A 26,228-nucleotide genomic window follows, 5' to 3' on the forward strand; every position below is an offset into this window, starting at 1 on the left:
AATTAAGATTTTTATTTTTCCTAAGGAAGAGAGATTAATTAAGGCTGACTTGCAGCAATTTGGCACCAGTGTTTCTCTCTGAACGCTGCCATAAAGGGCATCACTGTTAAAGTCCATTCGAAAAGACCCTTGCACCTTCAACACAGACCTGCACAAGTCAAGCAAGACAAAAGGGAATTGCTGCAGGTTTGCTGAAGCTGGTGTGAGGGCCCTTAGGTCAGTCAAGTTACTGCAAAGTCCTGCACATGTAAACAGATCTCTGAAACTCAGGTGCTGCCTATCTTCAGCTGTACAAGAAGCAGCTAAACACAGAGGTATCTCAACTGATCTTGAAGCAGGAAAATGTACATTAGCACACAAATGAATTAATTCTTTACTTTAGCTGAACTACTCAACATTCAACACCATATCCAGTCTGGACTAGGCTCAAACACCTGATGGCAGTGTTATATTAGCTAGGTGGGTGTAAGTCTTCCACATGAACTGTGCATGCACCTGGGTGATCATATTGCAGTGTCTGTATGTAGATCATAATGTATGCGTACTCTTCAAATTAAACCATTCTTTTAATCAAAGACTGCTTTAAATCAGTGTGTTCGTCTGAGCCTATGTTTGCTGGTTCCTCAGAAGGAATGTGGATGTCTGACTGCAGCCAGAGCTTAGCAGGCTGTGTCCGCACACAGTGTTGAAGTTGTAGGGAGCTCCTCAGTGAGGTTTTCTTTAGGTTCCCCTCCCCATCCCCCCAACAGAAAAATAAATAAATAAATAAAATATTTATAGAGCCAGTAGACAAAGCTCAAGGGTGAGAAAGTTTGGTATCCATAAATTAGATCCTTTTTCTTCATTCTGAGCCTTAAAAATACATTTAAGTCACATTTCTAGATTTTGCCTGGAAGCTTGCTCTTTTACATTAGACAGAATTAACATTATACGTTCATTGAATAGCTGTAAAACTAAGAGACACCAAACATGAGAAAACTTGTATCAGGAGAGGCCAATAACAATGTTTTCCCAAACCTATTTCCTAACCAGAAAAGCAGAATGATTTGTATTAAAGAAAAGCAAGAAACCCCCGTTTAGCATCAAAACACTAGTACAATCTTCCTACGCCTATGTGGACAATTGCAAATACATGAAATTACCTAGAATTTCAGAGCAAAGTATATATAACTGGCTCTGACTTCCCTCCAAGCACTCCATTGCCATATGAAGAATTTCTTTAATATAATCTTGTTGGTAATCCAGAAGACAACAAGAAAGTAATGTATGCCCAAAAATATTACAACACAGTTTTATCAATGGGACAGTTTCCCTCATCAGAAGATGGTAATAGAACTACTTAGTTACTTGTACAAAAAACCTGAAAACTTCAATCACTTAATATTATTTTTATTATCATTATTATTACCAAAATATATTTATGTGAAACAAATTACAGCCTGAAAAGCTGGCAGCCAGATATTAGAGGTATAATAAAGTACTATACTTTATATCATAGTTGGGAATTCAAGAGAAATGAAGCAGAACAGGAGCTTTGAGTGAGCTTATACTGTTATCCTGCAACAAGTTGTATAAAACTCTAACAAACTGTACAAACTCATAGCAACACTCAGTGTCACAAGTAGCTTATGACAATATTAAAGTCTTCACAGCTGTAGCCCCCAGCAGTTGATATGCCTGCACTGAGCTGTCTTTGACCATCACTGTATTAATTTTTTGAGCCATTGTAAATGGTCATGGGCTGCCTGTGTAGTAAAGCCAAAAGAAGCAGTGAAATTTTTATGTCAGGTTTTTACATAGCTCATTGTTGCCACAACTGTGTGGAAAGCACCCCAAACCTGAGAAACGGCAGACTTTCCAAAGACCCCAAACTCTTTTATGATCAGTGGGACTTTTGGTTATCTCTAGAAGTGAGATGTGATGCAAAGTCATTTCCACAAGCACAGAACACCTTGTAATCTCATTTGCAGATAGCACCTCCGTTACCACATTAGCATGCCCCAAAAGACCTCTTCGAATATTCTCAAGCTAAATACAGAGCAACATTCCTCCGAAGCATAAAATAACAGAACACCAAAGGTATCATGAAATAATCTTATGTAGTATGCAAATCATAAAGACATGCCAAAGGAGTACATGGGGGAGATGAAGCTACAAACCACATCTGGAGGTTTTCTAATATCCACTCTGGTAGCCCAACCAGCTTGTAAAAACCTTGCTGAACATTCCTTATTTTTGGTTCTAAAGAGCTACAACCACTTGCAAAGTATAGTCCAAGGCTCTGTTGAAGGTACAGTTTCTAGTGAAACGAAGTCAGAGACTGGCACCTCCAAATTAAGCATACAGGTACTTAATTTGCTCTAATTTAGCCTTCTCTTTGAAACTGCTCGTTATGTCCTGACAAATACCTGCTAAAGGGGTGTGCAACTCAGAGGACATCTTATGACAAAAACAAGGCATTGAGTAACTGCCTCATAGGCTAAGTCTCCTGAATCTTCATCTTACTCCAAATGAAAATTAAGTGAAGGGGGGTGGGAGGGAGTTGGGAAGGGAGGGCAGGAGAAACCAAAATATTTATTAGAAATAGGTTTCAGTTAAGAAAGTAAAATTTTAATAAGATGTTGTAAGACTTCTTACAACAGGGGATTTTTTAAGATGATCGAATGATAGATTGTCTTAGTAAGAAGTTTTATTTAATCTTATTAAATCGACTAAAATCATCTTAAAAACTTAACCAGGACTCACATTTTTACAGTTTACACAAGTCAGCTCCTTCTAATGTTAACAAGTTTTCCTTATGCTGCCATCTTGTGCCCCAGAATCTAAGCTTACTTAAAAACAAACAAGAAACAAAACAACAACAACACCAACAACACTCCCACTATATCGATCTCTGGCTCTCACAGCTCTAAACATACCCTTCAAATATATAGGGTAGGAAAAATAACATTTGCCAGTGCCTAACAATAGCTTAAAGTAAAAGCTGAGATACTTGTGAATCAAGCCAACATTATGGGGAAGGGGAGTTTAATCTAAAATAGCATCACACTTTCATTGTCATCTTGCAATATTTTCATTTTAAAATGCTTTTATTGCTGGTAATGTTTGGTCTGACTGATCCACAGAAAAGAGCAGTGACCTCAGGGATTCAGCAGGAGAGCTGTGCCCACTCAATGCCCCATCAAAGGGAGCAGAGTTCAGTTCACAAAGTTCAGCAAAGCTCTGCTGCTGTTATTTAACTGCTTTACTTTCCATTTCAGTGTTTACCTATGGCCAACGAGATTCAGAAGCTGTTTCAGCGTGTTTCTCTTGACACTTACCTTGGCTCCTAACCTGTTAATTACACTGACATTCCTATTGTATCACAAAATGTATTCTCAGAAGTAGTATCAGCTATTTCACTGCTTCCTTATCCCTTTCAGAAAGAAAACTACTCAGCCTCAGCTATTGAAAACAGAACTGTATCACCGAATCTACCTAATGCATTTAAATGGCAGCTATAGTCATATTTAACAGAACTATTTGGTTACTTTTGAATATCTTTAATATTTCATGGATAATAATTTGCCTGCTCAAGGCCCCCAGTGCTTTGCACAAGGACTGGTGCTCCATTACCATGGGTGCCACAGAAATACAACATATTGGATAAGAGCCAATAAACAATACTGAGCCATCAGCAGTATGTATGTGACTGACTTAACCATTAGTAAAGGTTTTTAACCATCTAAACCATTATTAACCATTTTTAACTATTTTAAACATTATTATATTTGGTGTGGAGTCTCCTTCCTTGGAGATCTTCAAAAGCCCCCCTGGACATGATCCTGGGCAACCTGCTCTAGGTATCCCTGCTTGAGCAGGGGCTTGGACCAAATGACATCCAGGTTCCTGCCAACCTCAACCATTCTGTGATTCTGTGATTAAATTTCCCTAGCAAGGAAGGTAGGAAAAGGACTGTTTTAAGGCAAGATTTGAATTCTGAGATAACTTTATTAAAGTTAGGGGATGCTCCTCCCAGGCATGGGAGGACAAGCACAGTGCCCAGTCTGACTCTGTAGTAGTGCACGCAATAGGGCAGATGGCTCCACAGCATTATTACTGTGTCCTCTTCCAGCCTGTCTCCTATAATATTACTCATTTCTTTCCCTGTTCTGGCAGAAAGGTTGCAAAATCCTTATGTACGAAAGCTTTCTCCAGCTAAACTACAGGAATTTAATATTTTCAACTACATTGCATCAGTATGCCAAAAAATACAAGAGAATTCCCAGATATCTTCCTTTTTCCTGCTTAAGTCGTCCCATTAAAGAACAAGCACATGCATGCTCTTTCTTGCTGTCCATTTTGTATAACTTCCCTGCTCCAAAAAAAATTAAAATCCTGAAAAGCTTCATGCTCAGGACCTAGATCAGATGATTTCCTAAAGCCCACTAGGGTGGCTAAGAGCCTCTGTGCACCTCATGCCACCAGCCAGGTGATGCCAAGTGCTCCAGCAGCACTGGAGGAGCACTACGAAGTCCTTGGCTGATGGTTACAACCTGAACACTTGGCTGCTGGGATTTTTGCTCAGCAGTTTGGCCGGCTTCTCACCCACCTGGCAGAGCACCCACCAAGGGAAATAAAGACATTTTTTCTAGAAAGGCATATATTCAGATTCCATGGTTAATGTATATTAGTAGATTTTCTTTAATAATAATAACAATAATAATAATAATCAAAATAAGCTACGTGATTTCCCCATTTCCAAGCGGAATTTGGAGGAAAAAAAATGCACAAAGTGGACATAGAGCTACAGTGTTCCCAGACCCATTGATACCACAAAGAACCTGAAAAGTGTGACATTCTTCCCCCAACCCCTGCTGCCTATAATCTCTGACCTTCATTGCACAGAACTATGGTACAGAATAAAGCTAAATCAAAGGAGTTAAGAAATAACCTATTTTGTAGATGGGAAAGATGCCTTGAGCGCTACCTTCTCTGAAACAGATTTTACTCCACTGTAAAACCACATCTTCTGTGTTTGCTTGACAAGCCAGAAAGCTGACAGAAATAGCTTGATATTTACTAACATAAAGCAGTTTATTAGGAATATAAAGAATTTGTATTGGTTCTGGGCCCCAGTTATTGTACAATAATATCAGACTGCTAAATCTAATCCATAGTTCACATCTGAGAAGTGTAAGGCAAGATGTCTTGTTCTAGCCAAGCATGAATAAAGTCACCGGGGAAACATACCCAAACCAACAGAACTTCAAATCATTTTCCCGATTGCCTATACACACATATGACATGAAAAGAAAAAATTGCCTTGTATTGGTGATATTATTACTTATATTAATTTAAACTATTGAACAACACACATAGTGTCAAAGTTATGAAATGTGTTGTTTACTCCCCGTAGGATTTCACAGGAGGTTATACTGGAAAAGGGACTTGCAAAGCATGGTAAGTATTCATTTAGGCAACTTCAGTTCAAATAACTACATCAAGAAAGTATTATGTGCAGTGAAATGGACTACAAGCCATATGAATAAAAAAAATGGGCAAACTTATTCACAGCACGTAAGCATAACTCAGGTTTCATAAGTGACAAAAAGAATGGCAAACACCCCTTCAGTGTTGCAGGTGCAAAAGAGCCTTTAATTTCCAGAGGTAAAATAAATATATGCAATGCTATCCTCATTTTTAGCCCTGATTATACCTATCTCTGGGGGTGTATAAAAGAGGACCTATCATTAAATCTGACCCAATCATCTTAGTAACCCCATACCTTAATGCAAACAAAACTCTATGGGTGAAGTGCCTATCTTAAAAGCAATAGCACAAACATGTCCTTGGCATGGATAATTTACCTCAGCAGGTAAAACCAGTAGTTTGTTTTTTTTTTTTTTCCATGTGGTAGTGATGGTGGTTCCTTCTCAGTGTCCAAATAAAGGACTGTTGGAAAGAAAATAAATAAATAAATAAATAAATAAATAAATAATCTGTCATAAAGAGATGAGGGCTCAGAGAGCCACTGTATTTCCAAAATTGTCTTTAATGATATTTCAAAAGAAGGCCAGATGTTGCTCGTACTTATCGGAAGCCACAGGAGCTGCTACATCTTGAATTCAGAATTTGTATTTATGTGTTTATATTAGTATTTGCTTCTTTATATTATATCTTTGGTCAAGCATGGGAACAGCCCACCCAAGGAAGTGGAGAAGTCTCCATCCCTGGAGGTATTTAAGAGATGTGTGACCGTGGCACTACAGGGGCATTGCTTAGTGATGGGACTCACTAGATCAGGTTGATGGTTGGACTTGATGATCTTGAAGGCCTTTTCCACTAAATGATTCTGTGATTCTATTATTTTAATTAACTGTCTGCATTACTTTCTGGTTACTGTGCACAACACATTGAGGTGACTTTTTAATGAAAGGAAACATAACTCCTGGAGAAGGAGAACTCCTGCAATGGCTTGCTGGAGTTGTTTTAACGTACTTCTAGGCAATATAAAGGTCAGTAGGATAGCAACCAGTAACTAAACCATGGGTGTTCCCAACTTAGGGACAGATTTATGGAAGCAGATGTTTTATGTGTGTCCCTCAAAGGCAGAAATAGGTAATTCCCTTCCTATGAGACCATACTAAAGGTAAAGATTTTTATCTTGTTCTTAGAGGGAAAAAAAAAGCAAGGAAGAAGTCATTCAGAAATGACCCAGAGAGTGTAAGAGGCTTCTGGATGAACTGCAGAGCCCTCCTAAAGCCACCAGAAGGTTTACACCACACTAAAAAGTCACTGTTAAAACACAGAGTTTTGGAACATGAGCAGCAGGGCAATGTGGGATTAATTATGGGACTTTCTGGGCACCAGCTGAGCCCCCACACCTTGGAGGATGGCAGGTATGCTCACATGCACTGGGAAGGAGGGCAGGAGGCAGTGCAAAGACGGGCCGTAAGCTATGAGGATAAATATCCTGAGACTGAATAGAGGTGGGACTCCACTGCTTTGAGTTGGGGGATGGACAATATGTCACTTTGCACCCTGACATGGCTGTGGGACAGTCCAGAAGGACTGCAGGGTCTGTACTACGGGCACCTCCTCCAGCTCCGCTTGTAGAGCTGCAGTATTCAATGAGAACATCCATCCTGCAATGCATTCGGGAGCAAACATATTTTGGGAAAGTATCTGTGAGCATTTTAATTCTGTTAAAACCAAAATAATGATAAACAAGGATAATAGTCACAAAAAATTCCCCCTCCCCAAAGAGTCCTAGAAATCCTAATTTACTCACTGGTAGCTGGTTTCACTAAATAGAAATACAGTAATTTAATAATCTTAGCGTAGCAGTTTTCAGTAAGGAAAATTAACTAATTCATTATCGCTTATAATTTGCTGAGGCATAGCTGCCATATTTGTAAAATCAGCATGTTCAGAAAAAAGCAAGTTTTTAAATGAATGTTCTTTTTTTTCTTCCTAGATACATAAATGATACAATTACTTAGCTCCCTCTAGTGCCAATTTCTGAAATAAATTTCCCACTAATGACTGTATTCACCAATGTAATCATAGGAGCAAATTAAAAATTCACTTGGCAATAATTAACTAGTGAACTCTCAAAGGATTTAGTAAATTGCCACGAACTAAGGCAGAATTCAACTAGTGTCACAATTACAAAGAAAGGTCAAATGTAGGCTTTTGCAATAACAAAAATATGACATCAATGTTCAGACATTGTGTAGTTTGAACAATCGAGGCACACATGCCAATAAAGAATAGCAGTCAGGGAGCAGTGATAGTAAATGCAGTAGCTCTATCATTCCTACAGCATTTGCAATACCATTATTAAAGTTGTATTCATTCTTTTTCATTTGCAGACTTCATTTCCAAGTCTTGATAATGCAGCTCTCGAAAGATACTCCAGGCTGAAATAGGACACAAACCTAAATATATTTCCTTGTGTTTGTTTGGATCATTGTTTTTAATATGAGCTAGTTTAAAAAAAAAAAAAAGAAAATCCTTTTTTTTTTTTTGTTTTCTGTTTTAAAATAGGCAGACTACTTTGCCTTAGGAAGTGTCCAAGGCACAAATGGGTAAAAAACAACCTCACATATGGTCACCCTGTTCTTAGGTTCTTCCCTTAGCATCTTCTTTTGGCCCTAGAGTACATTGAGGTAGATCAAACTAAAGTATAACCCTGTATGAGTACTCTAACATAATAATTATAATCAAAATTAATAATAGTAGTAATAAAAAACATGCAGATATGCAGTACATCTTGAGGAATGACTGCACTCATTCAGGTGTTGGAGGAAAGAATCACCACCAGGGCAGGAAGGGTCCTCAGTCTGTATTAATAGTATGGCTCCTAGGAGTTACCTATAACTAAAAATCACCATAACAGTTCATTTGCAAGACATTGGGATTTTTCTTACAATTTTGTCTTGTTTTTTTCTAAGCTTAATTCCTAGATTTCTCTCTTTTTGTAACTTCATGCCACACACTTCAAGATGAAATAAATATTCTCTGTATAGAACATATGCTGCAATCATTTTTATTTGCAGTTTTAATATAGTAGCTATTCTGTAAATACAGGTCTATAAAGTAGTCTGTGCTTAACTCTGAAGAAATGTCACAGCCTACCAGAAAACATGTGTGGGTGCTACAGTAAAAATTCTGACTCAAAATTCAATGAGATAAAACTGAGGACTGAGTTGGGTTGAGCTTCTGTCAGCATTAGAAGCCCCATCTCTTAGAGTCCCCAGATTATTTAAACATTGGACTGGGTCATGCAATTGCCTGATGGTATAGAATTATCTCTAAAGCAATCACTTCCAAGAAAATTCATCTGTTTTGAGCTACACAGAATATAAATCCCTCATTTTTTTGCAAGTTCTCCTGGACCTTGCAGTGGCACTGAAAAAATAATAATAATAATACATCTTTTCCTATACAAATACCACCACCAACAAGAAATATTCCGTCTTCTTATTCTCTCCTTGGATTTGCATATTAAACACCTGTCCCACATATCAAAGCAATGACAGTAGCCAACCAACAGAGCTGTGGTAGCCCACATAAATGAGCCAGAGCATTGAGCTTCCTGTGGAGAAGTGTGTTCAGGGCACACAAGAGGGCATCTGGGCATCCCCAGGAAGGGCAGCCTCATCTCTGCAACACACAGCCCAGCAAAATGGTCATCCTTGGGGAAAACCATCTTACTTAGACCTTTCCCATCCATGCTATCTCTGTACCTTTTTCCCAGCTGTTCCAGGTGCATTTCTCTGCTGCCTGGGGGCAGAGCAACCCAAGTGTAAGTAGCTGCAACTGCTTACAAAAGGCCAACTACTTTTCTACAAGTGTCAGCCTCAGGGTGTTCTGTAAAAACTGAACTAAACATATATATTTTAAAAAAATAACTAAGACGTGAAGCAAGACTGGTTCACAACCTCCCAGTGAATTGATCCAGACTTCAGTCACCTTTCCTGCAGGAAAGCCAAGTCTTGATTCCAGGCTGAGGTGGCCTAACTTCAACTTCCAAATATCACTGTCTGCTGAGTTAAAAAAATAAATAAATAGAAAACTGAACAAAACCTCAAAAAAGCAGCCAGAATCTTTCCATTCCAAAGCAACTCCGAAGGCTCTCGGGTCACCTCTGAACTACCAACGACATGAAGGCTGACCTTAAACCTCACAGCGTAAGGCTCATTTTCAAAAAATAAAAAAAATAAAAAAATGCTGTCCATATTTGTAGGCATCCTGTGAACTCTTGTCAGCAAGTTCATGTTCTTCCTTGAAGTGCAAACACTGGAAATAAAAGAGCAGCCCGGAAGCCCTCTTACCAGCACTCGGTGTCTCTGGTTGATAGGTCCCTTTTGTAATGTGGGGATTGCATTAAGCTCCTCGGGAGGGCTCCTGTGAAGCTGGGCTGGTCCCCAGGAGGCCTGCAGGTCTCTGTGTCGCCCAGCCAGGGCAATGCCTCAGCCTGCTTTCATTGCTCTCAGATTTATTGCTTTGTTGTACCTGCCTTTTCTGAAAAATGTTTAACGATATCTTAAAAGATATCTTAAAAATAACCATCGTATCTCATAAGGTTCCTCACCTGCTTCCTTTTACACTCTTGAGTAGAAGTCACCTGGTAGTATTCCAGGTGTTGTTTAATAGAAAATAAGCTTTCATCTTCCATCCCTACCTCCCCTTTTATTTTATTTTCCTAATCTTTTAAATGAAACAGGTAATCGTAATTGTTTTTAATATTCCAGTCATATAACCACCTCCATAAAATGTCCGTGCTCTTATCAATACTATGCAATAGTGCCTCCACCTCCTATCTATTCACCTCTTTGTTTAGAAGAGGCCTAAATGGGAAAAGATCTAAATTAGCTGTATGACATTAGTTATAGACTATGGTGAGTTTTTCCAGCTTGGCCACAAGCATCCAGAAAACAAACAAACAAGCAAAAAATTATTATTGCAGTTGAAGAGTAAGACATCTGGGTGGAAAAATTGGTCACTACCTATGGTCCTTAAAAAATATATTCAGTACTTGGAAAATACTTTAAGCACTTCAAAGAATGTGTCTTTCTCTCATTTAGAGACAGAAGGTAAAAGCCACACTTAACAAGTAGTGGGATATGGTCCCTCCCTCCCTACAAACAAACAAACAAAATACACTGCTTGCTCCTGGGGGAAAAGCAAAATAAATAAATAAATAGATAGATAAATAAAACAACAATAATAAACTCCTTAACTTAAACTTATTTAAAACTTAAACTTATTAAAATTATTCAGAATTATTAGTTTCCTGCAAAGACACAAAACAAAAGTATTTTAAAAGCAATATGGTCATCTGGAAAGTTTGTTAAACTTGTTAAATTAGAAAAAGGTAAAATTCATAATGTATAGCAAAACAATAAATTTCAAAGCATGATAAAATTTTAGATAATCTCCATACAAAGGTTTCACACAAAACTGGTTTCAGTTGAACTACAAAATGTTTTTTCAATTTCAGAGTTAAACCATAGGCTCTTATATTTGCAGCCCAAATTATTCAGTTGGTGATTTTTCAGAAATGCCAGGAACCCTACCTGTAGTTGGTATCAACTAACAGCATCTCAGAAACCAAGCTATATTTAAATGTACCCAGCTACCAACACTAGTCACGATTTTCTATTATGTCTTTTCATGGAAAACTATATTAAAGATTAAGGTTGGTCACACAATATCACAATATGTCTTTACTGTGCTATTTTACTTTCATTCAAACAAACAAACAAACAAACAAAAACTTTAATTCTTATTAAAAAATCTATCTACTTTTGTTTTGCAATTTTTCAGTGCTGGAAACAGCATTTTAAGTAAAACTGATTTTTTATATTCAGAATGATTAAAACCAAACAATTTTCCCTGAGATTTTCTACTCTTTTCAGTTTACTTGGCAACATCTTCTTCATATAACTGCATTTGTCCAACTTACAGCATTTTAAGTGGAACTGTTTAACTCACGTTAACTCAGGTACTCAGTTTTGAAGGCTGCATGTTTTCTCGTATAAGGGTACAAGATGACTAAATAATTGTTTTAATGAGAGTTACTAAAATATTTAGCTGATAACTTCTTTAAATCAACTTCAAACATGTAGTACTTGTATTAGTTTTGCATTCTTTCTCTTTTTAAAAACTACTTTTAATTTTTCCTTCTTTTTACTGTGGCTTTTCTTATTGAGCATTCTCCCTCCTTCTTCATGTCTTACTAATATCCTGTTATCCATTAGTGAAAATTTCTACATTTTCTCTTGACTATTACTTCAATTTTGCTTTATATTTCCATTTTCTAGTTTCTTTAAGGTTTTTGTCTAGAGCTTTCAATTAGCTCACCAAACTTTCTTTTATTCTTTCATATTTTTTGTTTTGTCATATATGCTGATCCTCAGGTTAAGTTTAATTTGTCTCTTACCTTCTTCTTGGGGAGAAACTGAGGATGAATTGAAGGCAGCATGTGTGTTAGGAGGGAAGGCATTAGTCACAGTTTAAGCAACAACAGAAGTTCCAGTTGTTTGATACTGGTTCAAGATTTTCTTCCCAATACAGTTATTGCAAACAACAATAAGAATATGTTAAAAAATACCACATATAACCTCTGTGGCTTCATAAAAGCTCTCCACTGGCTTTTGAAGAGATGTCCTACAACCCCTCTCATCTTTTCCAAATTCCTCCAAGCAACAGCAGTGTAATGATCAGGATCCTTTCCCTATAGGCCCATATTCATCTCCTCTTTTTTTTCTAAGCAAATCATTTTGACTTTAAATGAGAAACTTATTTCCCGCATATACACTCAGAGTGGTCTGAAAACATTTAATTCGTATTTTCTTTGTATTTTCTTTAAAATGCAGAACAGCCTTTAAGTGCTAACTGACTGTATTCACATATTTCAATGGCTCCTTTCTCTGGTCCACGTTTCTATTAAAAAACAAAAACAAACAAACAAACAAAAAAAAGAATGAAAAAAAACAGTGGCATTTGGTAATAAAATAGTGATAAAGCCTATACACCAATATCACAGGAGTGTTCTCCATGGGCTGAATTGATGAACTGTTGAACATAATTTTATTAAAAAGAAAGGTGCATTATAGATAAATTATACAGCAATAATTTCTAAAATGCATGATACTTTTTCCAATGCTGCCACAGCACCTGCTGCTAAGTATAAAGATGATTAGCCACAAACTAACCCACTACAGAATTATTATCAGTATATATTTGTGCGATGAAGAACTAATGGGAATTATGCAGATTGCATTTCCCTTCCTGCTGAAGGCAACCAACCTTCACCATCAACAGCAAAATGAAAACAGAACTCAGCTGTGGAAGAACAACACAGGAATAGATTTTATTTTATTTCCAAATATGTATTGTTGATTATTTTGAGACTTTAAGACACATGTTTCTTTTTCACATAATTATATGACAAGCCGTCCAGTATAATTTTTAAAGGCGTACAAAATTTCCCGTGCATTTTAATGGCTTTAAAGACATAATAACTCTACTGCTGCATGTATCAACCAGTAAACACACATCAAAGCAGCTTTTAAGAATTATAACGTAATCAGAAGGTGGTGCAAATCAGTAGCGATTGGCTTCCTTAATCTGATTAGAAGTGCTGCTTTAAATGCTCTGCCTCCAGTCAGAGGGTGAAAGCTGGCTGCTGGTTGACTCCTCTGGGTGATGCCCTGCCTTGGGATGGGTGTCCTGGGGCGGTGCTGGCTCCCCACAGAGGGGGGAGGATTTGGAGGCCAGGCAGGGCCTCCAAATGGCATCATGGCACAAAAGGGATGCTGAGGCTGCCCCATCTCGGGGGCCTCTGCCCTTCACTGAAATAAGGGTTGTTCATTTATCAGAGCTCTGTCTCTACTTTGTTCAACTTCATCCCCTTCAAAATGAATTGTTGTGAGCGTTATAAAATTAGTAGGAAGTAATGTATGGGCAGAAACAAAAGCAGGACTACCTAGAGTCATGTTTGTATTTTCTTAGGCAGCTTCTTCAGGCACAGGGGAAGTGGCTGCAGGATGTAATTTGCTCTGCTTTGATTTCTTGTTTCTTTAAACTTTTGCCAAAGGTGATAGGAATGCCAGATGCACATTTTTTGGTACGCTTTAAAATCCAAATAAATACAAATAACATATAGTTGGGTTTGGTGTTTCCTTTTTTTATTTTTTTTCCCCTCTGGAAAAAGCACACAGAAGAAAGAAGGTATTTCCAGTCTGTCATGAGAGCAGCCACAATGAGGATTCGGTAAATCTTTCTTAAAGAATCACTTACAGAGGGATTGCAAGATGAAGAAACATTTTTTATGCACATGAAGAGATGTGTAATCAGTGGTTTTCTTTTGTACTGTAATTGATGCTTCACAAAATACATTTACTTGAGTACCGGTATTTAATGTTTCAGACTGGAAAAACAAATAGGAAAGAGCAAAAACAAACAAAGTGAAATTCTCAGATGATCGGCTTCATTGCATAGGTCCTCTATGGTTCACTTGAATCAACTAAATACTCTGAATAACTTCTTTCCATCTATAACACTTCATGCCAGTAGTCTGAACTTTTACAGAACTCCTTGTACAGAGCAAGTAAGATTATTTATGTAGTGTTTTAATGAAAGCTGACCAGGATATCTTCAAATGCCTTTTTATAAAGCAGAATATTTAAAAATACCAGAGGATAATTTACTGTATTATAGTCAGTGCGTTGGTTCATTATATCTACATGTGCAATTTAAATTCCTTATCCTTATGCCCATGGAATATTCTTCAGTAATAGCCTGAAGTATTCAAGGCTTGAAATGACTAGAAATTTTTTTGCACATGCTGAAAATATGGACTGCTTACTGGAAAGGAAATCAAATGTGTATTTGATTAATTGATGTAGTCACATATTAAAAACTTTTGCTTCTTATCCCATTAAAAGTAACACTAATGAGCAATGGCTGTGACCTTCAAGTGGAAAGCCACATGTGCTTCAACCCCTCAATATTTACCACCCAAATTTAATCTTTATAATGGACACCTTAAAAGGAATCTGATAGAAAATACTAAGAGCTGCTCCAAAAGTAAAACACTTAAGGAAGATTTTGATTAATGCCTCATGATTAATCAATTGATTAATATAGTTTTCAATACAGATGTTAGGACACTGTCTACTTTAATCAACCATCCTGAAAACAGTGAAGACAAATGATCTATTTTTCTGTCGATTGAAAAAAGAAAGCCTATTTTAGCAGTTATGTAAATTATAAGACAAACCTTCCCTACAATGCCCAGATTTTCCTTCTTACAAAAGCCTTAAACACTAGAACTGTTAATTAGGGAAGTGTCATCCTTTTGGGCAGGAACTTGGTATAAACCTAAAAGAAGTCACACATTCAGCCAAATGAGTGCACTTTTTTAAAGAAATTGTTTTAGAATTGCACTATAATCCATATTTAAAGTCCCTCTCCATGATATTTTTTTATTCGGAGACTGTTTCTAATTTGTGATTATGCTTTCTACCATACTAAAACTGAAATCTTTATTCCAGTCAAAAATAATCACCCTGTAATTACTGTGACAAACTGCCCAAGCTGTATCATTGTGGCCATTTCGACTAATGATATTGTATTAGAATGCCTAGCAATAGACTTCAAATGGAAAATATAATTATGTGCATTAGTTTGTCTAAGCATTTATAAGATCACATATCCATCAGTTATCAGGTCTCATAAAAAAAGCCATATATCACTGTCACTGCTAGTTTTGTTATTGGAAATGTGGGCCGTTATGAACTCAGCTTAAGATGTGTGTCTTAAATTTCACTTATTCTGTTGTCCAGTAAATTCATGTAAGCTGAACTCCTATAAAATGAGCCGAATTTTCAGCTGATGGCACAACAACAAATTATTTGACAGTCTCACTAAACACGAACTAAATGTTTATGGTACTATTTAAAGCTAACGGCCTTAATCTCGAAGATGCGGAGGCTCATGTTTAACTTCACACACTGGACTGCTCACTGGGCATACAGTTAAGTGGTTGCATACATCTTCGCTGAGCTGAATCTTTTCTCTTGTTTTGCAAACCAAAGCGACGTCTGAGCAACCTCTTTGCTTCCTGTGCAAACCAAATGCCTGACCCAGCTCCAGCTGGTCAAATTGCAGCTCTGCAATATCAACTGCCTCAACTTCTGTCATGCTCTTTCTATACATGCTTTTCGTTGAAAATAAATAAATAAATAAATGAAATAAGCAATATTTTGCATTTTGAAAGTAAATAGGATATGTCACTTCAGTTTGCAATCTCCAGCATCCAAAAGCCAAAATGGAAGGAGGCCAACATTTTCAGCTATCAAAACTCCAAACAGAAATAAGTAAAACCAAAACAGAAGAAAAAAGGTATGGCTATCTATTGAAATTCTGGCACTTGTTTTATCCTTTAAACAAGATGCGAAGCAACCCGTTTGCTGTTAAGAGCCATCACAACGGCACTGCAGGATGCCTGGCTGGGGCGTATGTCAAGACAGGATACATCCCCCATCATCTGATGTCATATCGTTGCACAACAAGGATAAGTTATTACATCATCTGTTATTACATAATAACGATGACTTACCCTCAGAAAATATAACTAACATTTTTCTTCCACTTTTTGGGTCATCCAAGATGCATATCTGTGGTTTCAACACCACGCTTAAATAATATTGCTTGCTGTATTTTGGTGCCAGCATAAATTTAAGCCATCCAAACAAGATTGTATATTTGAACTGACAAAGAATAAATTATTTGCATCTGGCATAACTGATGGTTGTGTCAAAGCCCTAGCATATAATTCTTAATCTTATAGATGCCTGTTTACTTGTGCACAAGATAGCTGTGCTGAGCCTCTTCCCAGAACAATTACCAAGTTATTGCTATGGGTTAGCCTGGAACTTCCAGGGGAAGCAGCACATAAATGCAGCAATCCTGGAGCAGTCTGGAAGGCATATTGTGAATTAGAGATCACCACTCTGCTTTTTCCTTTCTGCTCCAAGTAAAATGGGAATGGGAACAAGTCAGGCGGGCGCAGAGCTACAGGTACGTCTTTTGCTTCCATGTGCTTCCCAGCACAAGTACCCCCAAAACTATGGAATTGGAGGAGAAATGCTACTCTCTTCCATGGCTGAAAAGGTGCAGTGATAATCTACCCTGTGTAATACAACATATATTTTTTAATGAAAACTGTCTTTCAGTGGGCTAGGGTATTTTATGGTTGGTTTTAATTAATATTGATTTTACATGTTTAGAAAGAAAATCCAACAATTCAGACCCGGGAAATGCTTAAGATATGTTGTTTTTCTAGGAGAATTTTCATTGATTTTTATTAATCCTAGTAGTTTGTGATGGCTGGGTTTTATCTGCTGTTGTGTATTTTATATTAGGATGCTAAAATAATCTATTGTATTTGATATTCAAATATGTAACAGAAGATATGTGAACTACAAATCCTCAGAGGGACCTTCCTAGGATCTACCTGTTTTGCCCCAACAAAGGGCTGGGGCCTTATTCTGAAAGATCAATAGGCTATGAAATTTTAGCCTCCTTATTAGCAAAATTAATTTTAAAGTGGCAATATACATCCTAGAAAATTTGTTTCATATTAAGAACTCCAGATGTTTTTGGTCTCTCTATGTGACATTCCCACCATCAGAATAAATTGTATTTCCAGACTAATGTAATAGATAAGAGATATGAATAAATCTCATACAGTTCAGATGATAAAATTAACATGCTGATGATATTTTAATGTTTCCATATAATCAAGGGGGCATGGATCATGCCTCCACCAGTTCCAATGTAATTCTGTTCTTTAATCTTTTCTCAAGGAAAAAAAAAAAAGGAAAAAATATTTTTAAAAAGAGCATTAGAGAGGATTATACAGTAAACAGTATGTGCTCCAGTCTTAAAGCAAGTTGTTTGTGATATGGTTGAACGGCTTTGCCCAAAGGTATTGCGGCAAAGCAACAAATACACTGGAGACTTGGGGTCAGAAGCAGCATTCCTGCAGTGCAAGTGTGTCACTTACACATTGTAGCTTCTGGTGGAGAAGATCCACTGATCTGGAGAATAGTATTAACATATCAGAATCACTCATCATCCATATGACCTTATGCAAAGGACACAGAATCATGCTCGTCTTACACACAGGACATTTAACTGACTTTAAACCTAAGGCAGTCAGAACCTGGCCCAAAATGCATCTTTGGGCTTTCTGGAGCAGGGCATAAGGGATCTTGAAATACAATGGCATTTGGTGACCAAAGACAAACCAGAAACAAAGACATCAAAGACACTGGGTTAAAATAAAAAGGAGTAAAGGGAAGTAAAGGGAGTAAAGGAAAACTAAATATGTGGACTAACTCTTGAACATAAGACATAATTGTATTTTGCCAAAATTATTGGCATGTGTTGTCATTCATCACGCAGAAATCTCAAAAGGAGATGAAGGGATTTAAAGACACAATTCCCACTACATTTTGATGCTGCTTGGGTGTCTGACTCAAATGGCTTTAGACTCCAAGTTTTACTCTTTAATGTTAGAAGCATCAGGATGTGTCTGTCCCCTTTATATATTTCAATGGAAACATTAATCAGTTTCAGGACTAAATGGCACACTTTGATATTGATAGTGCATTATTTATCTTGCTCTCTCTCCCTATGTTTTTTAAAGGTATAGACAAAAATATTTTTTTTTTCTCAGCTTAAAAAAAATGATTTAATTAAGTGTGAATATCATTACATGACATTGACAGAAAAGGAGCAGATGATCATATATTACAGTGAAGATCAACACCATTAATGTAATATTCAGAAGTGAACAACCTTAAATTTGTATGTTGAATCCTCATCTTGTCTCCTAAAGGCATTTAAATTCCAAGCCCTAATACGTTTGAATTTTCACATGAAAAGAATTTGCCACCCTGTTTACCATCATTTTTATGAAGAATCCTAATATTCCCTTAAAACTGACAATTAGCTGGTAATATTATGAGGCCTAAAATTTCACATACAAATAATCTAAAGAGCTGTAATGAAGGTGAAGCTAATGAAGATCAGCTGCCAGCTATGTGTACAAGCCCTCTCTCAGGCGATTCTGAAGGGAGAAAGAAGCAGGCTCAAATAGCCAGAGGTTCCTCTGGAAACTAATCTCCAAGTCTTATCCAGAATCAATACATTCCCCAGGGAACCTGCAGAGTATTAATATGCAATATGCAAAAGCATATATGCAATGAGAAAGTACATGAACACTGTGTTAGGAGAAAAGGAGCCCATCAGAAGCATATCTCAGTAAATGAAAGCAAAACTTTCTCTGTGGTAATTTAGCCCTTTTCCCAACATATCCTTACAGTCCCTTATAGGAATTTCTCCTTACTGTGCCAGTTTCTCCACAACAGGGTATTGAATACCAGTGGAGGGTACCTTTGAGCCCTTGACATTTGGGCCCCTAGACTCTCAAAACCTGTAACTGCATTTCTGGTCATGAGGATTTTACCTTGGGCCTTGGTCATGAGGATTTTACCTTTATTTAGAGATAAGGATCAGCTAACACAGCTCATCTGCTGTCTGTCTCATTAGACAGGTCTTTCTACTCCCTACTCCATTAGGAAAACAACTCTGTAGCAGCTCCCCTCACGTATCTCCCAGCATTTCTCATCCAAAATCTTCAGTGCATGACCCTCTACCATAACACATAGAAAATGGGAACTTTCTGCAGCAACGTGTCTCCTTGAGCCAAAATATTGCTGCAGGATGGTTTCACCTCACTCAATCACAGACAAGCAGCCAACTGTGACATGGGATTGAGTTATGAACTGGCAACTGCACTGGCCTGGGGTTATCACGGGCAGAAAGCTCACAGTGGTCGGTTCTTGCAGTTGTCACGAGCTCCTTACCCACCAGACGGCACCACCAAAGGATGCTGCAGAACACCGGCCTTTGGTGTTCCGGCAAGGAACACCAAAGTCACAGACTTTATTTGATGAAAAACAGAGGTCTATTCCTTATTAAATCAAATAGTCTTTGAAGAATAGGCAATATTGCCTTCACCTAAAGCACACATATAAGCACACATATACAAAATTAAAAAAAAATGTATCTTGTGCTGGGAATGAAAGTACCTGGAGGTACCAATGCCGTATGCTAGAAACACAAAAGAACAGGAGATAACAAGCTTTTATAGAACATGTCCTGCTACTTTTTTAACTCACCAGCACATGAAGATGTAAAATCATAACATATTAATTCTCACTACTTCCAGCAACTGTACATTTCCTTTGATGTGAGTAAAATAAGTGATATTATACAAGAAATTGTTGTAATTAAAAGTGCAGATAGAAACTATTTTAGCAAAACAACAGAAACAGCAGCAAAATTATAATAATAATAATAATAATAATAATAATAATAATAATAATAATAATAATAATAATAATAATAATAATCCAACTGAAAAACCTTTAGGGAACCTTTTCATGTTAAAGAAATCCCAGTAGCTCTATGGGTACTCTGTAAGCTTAGCAAAAAACAGCTCAGGAGGAAATTAAAGGCCAATACAAGACTCAGAGACCATCCACACAGTAATTGTTTTACACCAACTAAAATTGTTGTTTCCACATCAGGAAAATGAGAATACCAGGGGTGTTCTTGGGGGTGTACAGAGATCAGAACGAGGATGCACAGGTTTGAAACTAGCTTTACATTCAACAAATGCTTAAAAATTATTTCAGTTTTTCTATTGGTGACCAGTGTGCTTGCACTTTCATTTTCCCATTTAGCTTTGCCTGACCTTTGAGAGCTTAACCAGAATCATGCAATTTCCACTGGAGCCCAGGTCTCCGGTGCATGGCACGTTGGAGTATAAGCAGTGCTACCGAGTGCACATGTAAGGTGCTGCAGAAACAGAAAGCTCAACCTTTTGCCTCATAAGTCATCTCTTTCAAAGTGATCTAAGAACACTAAACTCTTCGAGCAGCACAGCACATTTTAGACACTACAGAACCACTCTGAGCTGTCAGCATATTTCCAACAGATTGATGACTTTGAAGACCTCCAGTGTAGAGGGTAATGTTAAGGATCTGCAGTTACTCAGCTAAAGTTGAGATGAGGGATGCCTTCCTTCCAATCTTGGTTATTGAATTTGAAAACCCTCATAGGTTTTGCTGTCAGAGTTGTTGCTTAAAACTCATTATAGGAATGAGTTAAAAAGGAATGATTGGAAAAAGTTTAAAGGAAAGCAAAGATATATCTTTATATTTTCCAGGTTAATACAGTGAGAAGAAATAGAGTTTAACAGAAAAGTGAAAAATAATTGTTGTGTTAAATTCTTGTCCTTAGAATAGCATTCTTTACAGCCAAATATTCCTTAATGTAGAAGTAAACGTGAGGCAATACATTTTATTATACAACATTTTACTATAAGAAGCTCAGCATAACCTCAGACGCAACTTACACACTGTATTTCACTGATTTTACTCCATTTCACAATGAATAGCTTTCAACACCAGCCAAAAATATGCAACATAAACTGAACATAAATGCCAAGTCAAAGCAGCATTAGAAAGCGTAGCAATAAAAACATTTAAAGATTTCATAACTTGTTACATTTGAAAGAAAAAAGAAAAAAAAAAAAAAAAAAACTATAATACTATCACTATAATTCCTTCTCATTTTCTGCATAAACCCATCTATGGTACAGAAGTAAGATGTTATACTAACCATCTGCTTTCCCATCTCCTCATCTTCCTTTCTTTACTCACCTATAACTCCGTGAACTAATTGCCCTGTCAATTTGGCCCTTGTCATTCAAGGGATCTCCACTTAATCAGCACTGCGTGCAAAAACTGCTTGCATTTAATGAGTAAAAAATAGCTAAAATGTGAATTGGAACATATGAGAAATATTGGAATAGCTTACAAATGTAATGCCTACACAGTGAAGCTGGCTTTATGTCTGGAATTTGGGGAGAAAAGTAGTTCTAAGAAATAATACAATAGTGAATAAATACATCTCTCTAGAGAGTTGTTTTATTGTACTAGAAAACTATATATTTGTAAAAGACAAATAACAAGTATATTTTTTATTAAATATAAGGAAAGTAGACAGAACAGTCTAGTATAGCTGGAGTGGGAAGCCTCACACTAAAAGGGATAGCTTGAATACTGCTTCTTCTATTGAACTTCCAACTGTGACCTGAAATTGAGGGTTGTCATATCATTCTGACACTGCCAACTGTGAGGTCCATGGGAAAAGCAGGACTTCACAAATCTTCTTGAGAATGAACTGCTTAAATATCTCCTCCAGTGGCATTTACTTTTGCTAATGAAGGCTGCCCTTCTTTTCTTCCAGCTTCCTAGAGATACTTATTTCCTCGCCCCCTAATCAAGCTTCCAGTACCTTTTATGAAATCTCCAGCAGGATTTTGGACAGTTCCAGCAGGACCGTTAATTATCTGCAAAATGGGATCATAAATTCAAGCAGTGATGTGTTGCTCTTGCATTTCTTTCTCCCTGCAGTCGTGCCTGGAGGACAGCCCATCCCTGCCAACAGCCAGTGGTCCTGGCAGAGGGTTGACCTGGGGAGATCCCATCGCTTACCCCCGACACTCTGTAGAGCTTTTATTTCTTTGGTGAAACAGGGATGTAAAACATCATGTACAAACCAAAAGGCAAAGCTGCTCACGAGGCCTTTTTCACTAATCTTCATATGACAATGCAATCTTTAATGAATCAATCAATGTAAAGTCTCTAGGCAGGAAGGTTCTAAACTTCCTGTCATAAGTAGGCATTTAATTTTGATTTACTGAGGTAGTTATTGCTTATTAATCGGCTAACATTATGAAAGCTGTGTACGTGTATGTCAGTTATACGTTAATTAGTTAGTATAGTAAGAGATACTAAATAGCACTAGAAGCTGCCTACGCGTCCCTTGAATAAATTTAATTACAAGGCAAGAAGTTCAGGAGTACATTCTTCTATAAAGAAGTAGACATTTTTATGGGAAACTAATTGTCCTGGTAAGGTCTTCAGACAAAAGGTGGTTACTGGAACTCAGGTAAATAGTAGTTATATGATGAAATTGCACGTAGGAAAAAAAAAAGAAAAAAAAAAAAAAGAAAATATTTTATGTCAGTAAGCTCATCAGGTATGTGCAGGAGAAGCAGAAGTTAGCTCATTTCAGAATTATCCATATGTTATGACTGTGATTTAATTAATTATAATTATAAAGCTGGACATGCCATATAAAGACAGGATCACATCATGAATTTCTAATTCCCAATAACTTTTAGTGGCCTGCTGTATCTCTCTCTGTATTAATTTTCTCTTTAAATGTTTCTCGAGAATATTCATCAGATGTAGTTCAGGGATGGAAAACCAAACATTTCCAGTGCTTAACCTATCTTTTACTCTAGCAAACCATTTTGTCTATTAATGACCACACTGCTTCTGCAGCAGGAAAACAGCCCGAGACTCACAAAACTACTCCCACTGGTGAGAACTTCACTTGGTCCAAGTAGTCACCTTTGCTTGCCTCACTTTGCCTACTACTCTGTGATTAGTTTATGTTCCCTCTCCAGCATGGACTAAAATCAACTTTTTTACTTTTGATAGTTGTTTTGCAAAGAGGCTTTTGGATATTTATGTAAGACTATGATTTCTTTGATGGTAATCAGATATTTTCACTTAAGCAGCATGCTTAAACCATTTGTTGCAGCTAAACGCATATCCCGAGGACTAATTTCACTGATTTTCCTGGTGCTCCCTTGAGGCAACCAGGTGACAACCCTGTGAAAGGGCGGCCCTCCTGCCTGGTGAGCTCTTGTCCTTTTTCAACTTCTCCTCGCCAGCTAGCCCGTTGCTTGGTGAGCAAGTCAGCGCCTCCCAATGCACACACATCCTGGAGAGTGTAAAAACAAGTAATAGTCTGTGTCATATGGTGACAAATACAGTTCAAAGTACCATTATCACTTGTTCTCATGGTGATAATTAATCCCATCATCATTATCATAATGAGAAACCATGTTCAGAAAATGCTGATTGAAAAACTCCCATATAAAAAATACAAGTCATTCACTGCCCCATCACCCTAACTGATTCTCACATTTGCTGTTGATTAGCACACAGTCTTCCAAATAATTTTTATACCCCAATCCAAACTTTTCTAGTGTTCTTATGTTTCACTTCATGATTTTTTAAAATGTTCCACTCTAGCATGAAGTGCTAGGATTGCACTTTTGTTCATTAATTTATGATGGATCTTTAATCAGAATCTTTTCCTGATTTTGCTCCACTCCCAGTGATGTGGTGTCAGAGAAAGAGAGAAATAAATGGGGAGGGAGAGAATGAAAGGAAGGAGATAGTGGGAAAGAAAGAAAGAAGACGGAGGGAAAAGGGGGTGAGGAAGGAAGGAAGGAAGGAAGGAAGGAAGGAAGGAAGGAAGGAAGGAAGGAAGGAAGGAAGGAAGGAAGGAAGGAAGGAAGGAAGGAAGGAAGGAAGGAAGGAAGGAAGGAAGGAAATAGAGAAAAATAGCATACAAAAAAAAAAAAAAGAAAAGGGTAAAAAGGAAAAAAGGAAAGAAAATAAAAATAATAAATGAAAAAAGAAGAAATGAAAAATGAAGAATGAAAGAAAAAAGGGAAGGGAAGGGAAGGGAAGGGAAGGGAAGGGAAGGGAAGGGAAGGGAAGGGAAGGGAAGGGAAGGGAAGGGAAGGGAAGGGAAGGGAAGGGAAGGGAAGGGAAGGGAAGGGAAGGGAAGGGAAGGGAAGGGAAGGGAAGGGAAGGGAAGGGAAGGGAAGGGAAGGGAAGGGAAGGGAAGGGAAGGGAAGGGAAGGGAAGGGAAGGGAAGGGAAGGGAAGGGAAGGGAAGGGAAGGGAAGGGAAGGGAAGGGAAGGGTACTGATCATGTCTTGCACAGGAGCAGCCAGGTCCCTGACAGCCTCTCCATGCCCAGGTGCAATCCTATATGATGCTATTCTTTAAAATCCTTTAAATTAAGAACATTTCTGAAATATTTGCTGCATATTGAATACATCTACATTCTGTACCATGTATTGACATGGAATGGTCTGGTACTAGTTGAAATTATAGGATTGCATTGCAAAAGAAGGTGGATCAGCTGATCAGAGTGGCTTCTTCGAGCACTGTATCTCTTCTGAATATATTAATTCACTCTCAGCGTAGTTATATACATACACACAATCATTATGTGATAAATTAAAGAGGGGCACATAATCAGCTTAAGTCATCATAAATCATATAATAAACATCTGAATGAGAAAATTTAATAAATTATATGTTTCCACAACAACTTCATCCCCTTCCATTAAATCCATATTCCCCTAGGACTTGTTCTAATATTCTCAATCCCTAAGTACACATCATTTATTAGAGGATGGGAAAAAAAAAAAAAAAAAGCACAATTTTCCCTGCCAGGACATGTTTCTTCCCCTGACTTTTCAGTCTGGCATTTTCTCTCATGTGTCCAGAATTCAGCTCCTAGCCTATGGCTATTCTGGATGGAAAATAGTTTCCTGCTCTGTAAAAACTTTCTTAGTTTTAAAAATGTCTCTAATCTGCATCCCCAATACAAAGTGAATGGGTTAACAGGATAGTCACAGAGAAAGACCATCCTGTGGTTTGTTACTGTACCTTCTTGAGGCCAGCAGCTTTGACTTCTGTTGCCTACATGCTGAATTTCCAGCCAGCAAGAACTGGCTGAGAGCCTCCTTTAGCACGTGCAGAAACGCCAGGTTTTCCTATAGCATCTGACATATATTGCAAGAATAAATTTCTCCTGCTAATAGTTTTGTTGCAACAAGATCTATCTTTTCTAGAAAGAAACCTTTTTTCTAGCTTACAGCTTTCTAGTTCATGTTTAGCTTCAGAAAGAAAATGAATGTTTCTGTAATATAGAGAGCACAAAGGGATTTAGACCATCTTCTTTGTGGCACTCCAATGTGACTTTGGACAAATCACTTTTAATCCCATGTTGCCTAGGTGTCAGAACTGATCTTATTTAACAATTTTGATAATTATTTTGACAGAGAATGCTAGTATTCCAATTACATTGTTTTCATGACCTGAATTTGGAAGGCATTGCCAACCCAAAGGAATACTGGACCACAGGTAAATTAAATGAGACTGGAGACTGCAATGACAGAAGTAGGATAAAATTTAGTAATACAAAATTGCAAGTTCATGAATTTAAAGGCAAATAATCAATATTTCTACTGACAGCCTGAATTTATTGCTTGGAAGAAAGAAAAAAAATCACAATATTCTGACTATAAGCCACTGATGTAATGCATCCATGAACACAACAGAAAACTGTACATTTTATGACAGGGAGGGAAGAATGCTCTCATTAGCAATAGGAATGTTTTCATACTGTTGTACAAACCCTTGTTAATACTATGTCAGGATTACCTGGTGCTTCAGATTTTTTACACACAGGCTTCCAGCCGTCCTTAAGCGAGGAGGATGAAACAAAGGGCTCTATTTAGCCCAGCAAAATGAATGAAGGCTGGGGTTAAAACTATTTGAAATCTCTAGACAATGTTGGTGCAAATATGAACAGGCATTCACTGGCTACAGGTAAATTCAGACTATTAGAAGAATATGTCTAGTTGACATCTTCAGGAAGGAGAGAAGTTCTCCTATAGCAGTAGCAGAGGCAAACAAATGACCTGACTTT

This window comes from Aythya fuligula, chromosome 6 (assembly GCF_009819795.1).
Source record: "Aythya fuligula isolate bAytFul2 chromosome 6, bAytFul2.pri, whole genome shotgun sequence".
Lineage (NCBI taxonomy): Eukaryota > Metazoa > Chordata > Aves > Anseriformes > Anatidae > Aythya > Aythya fuligula.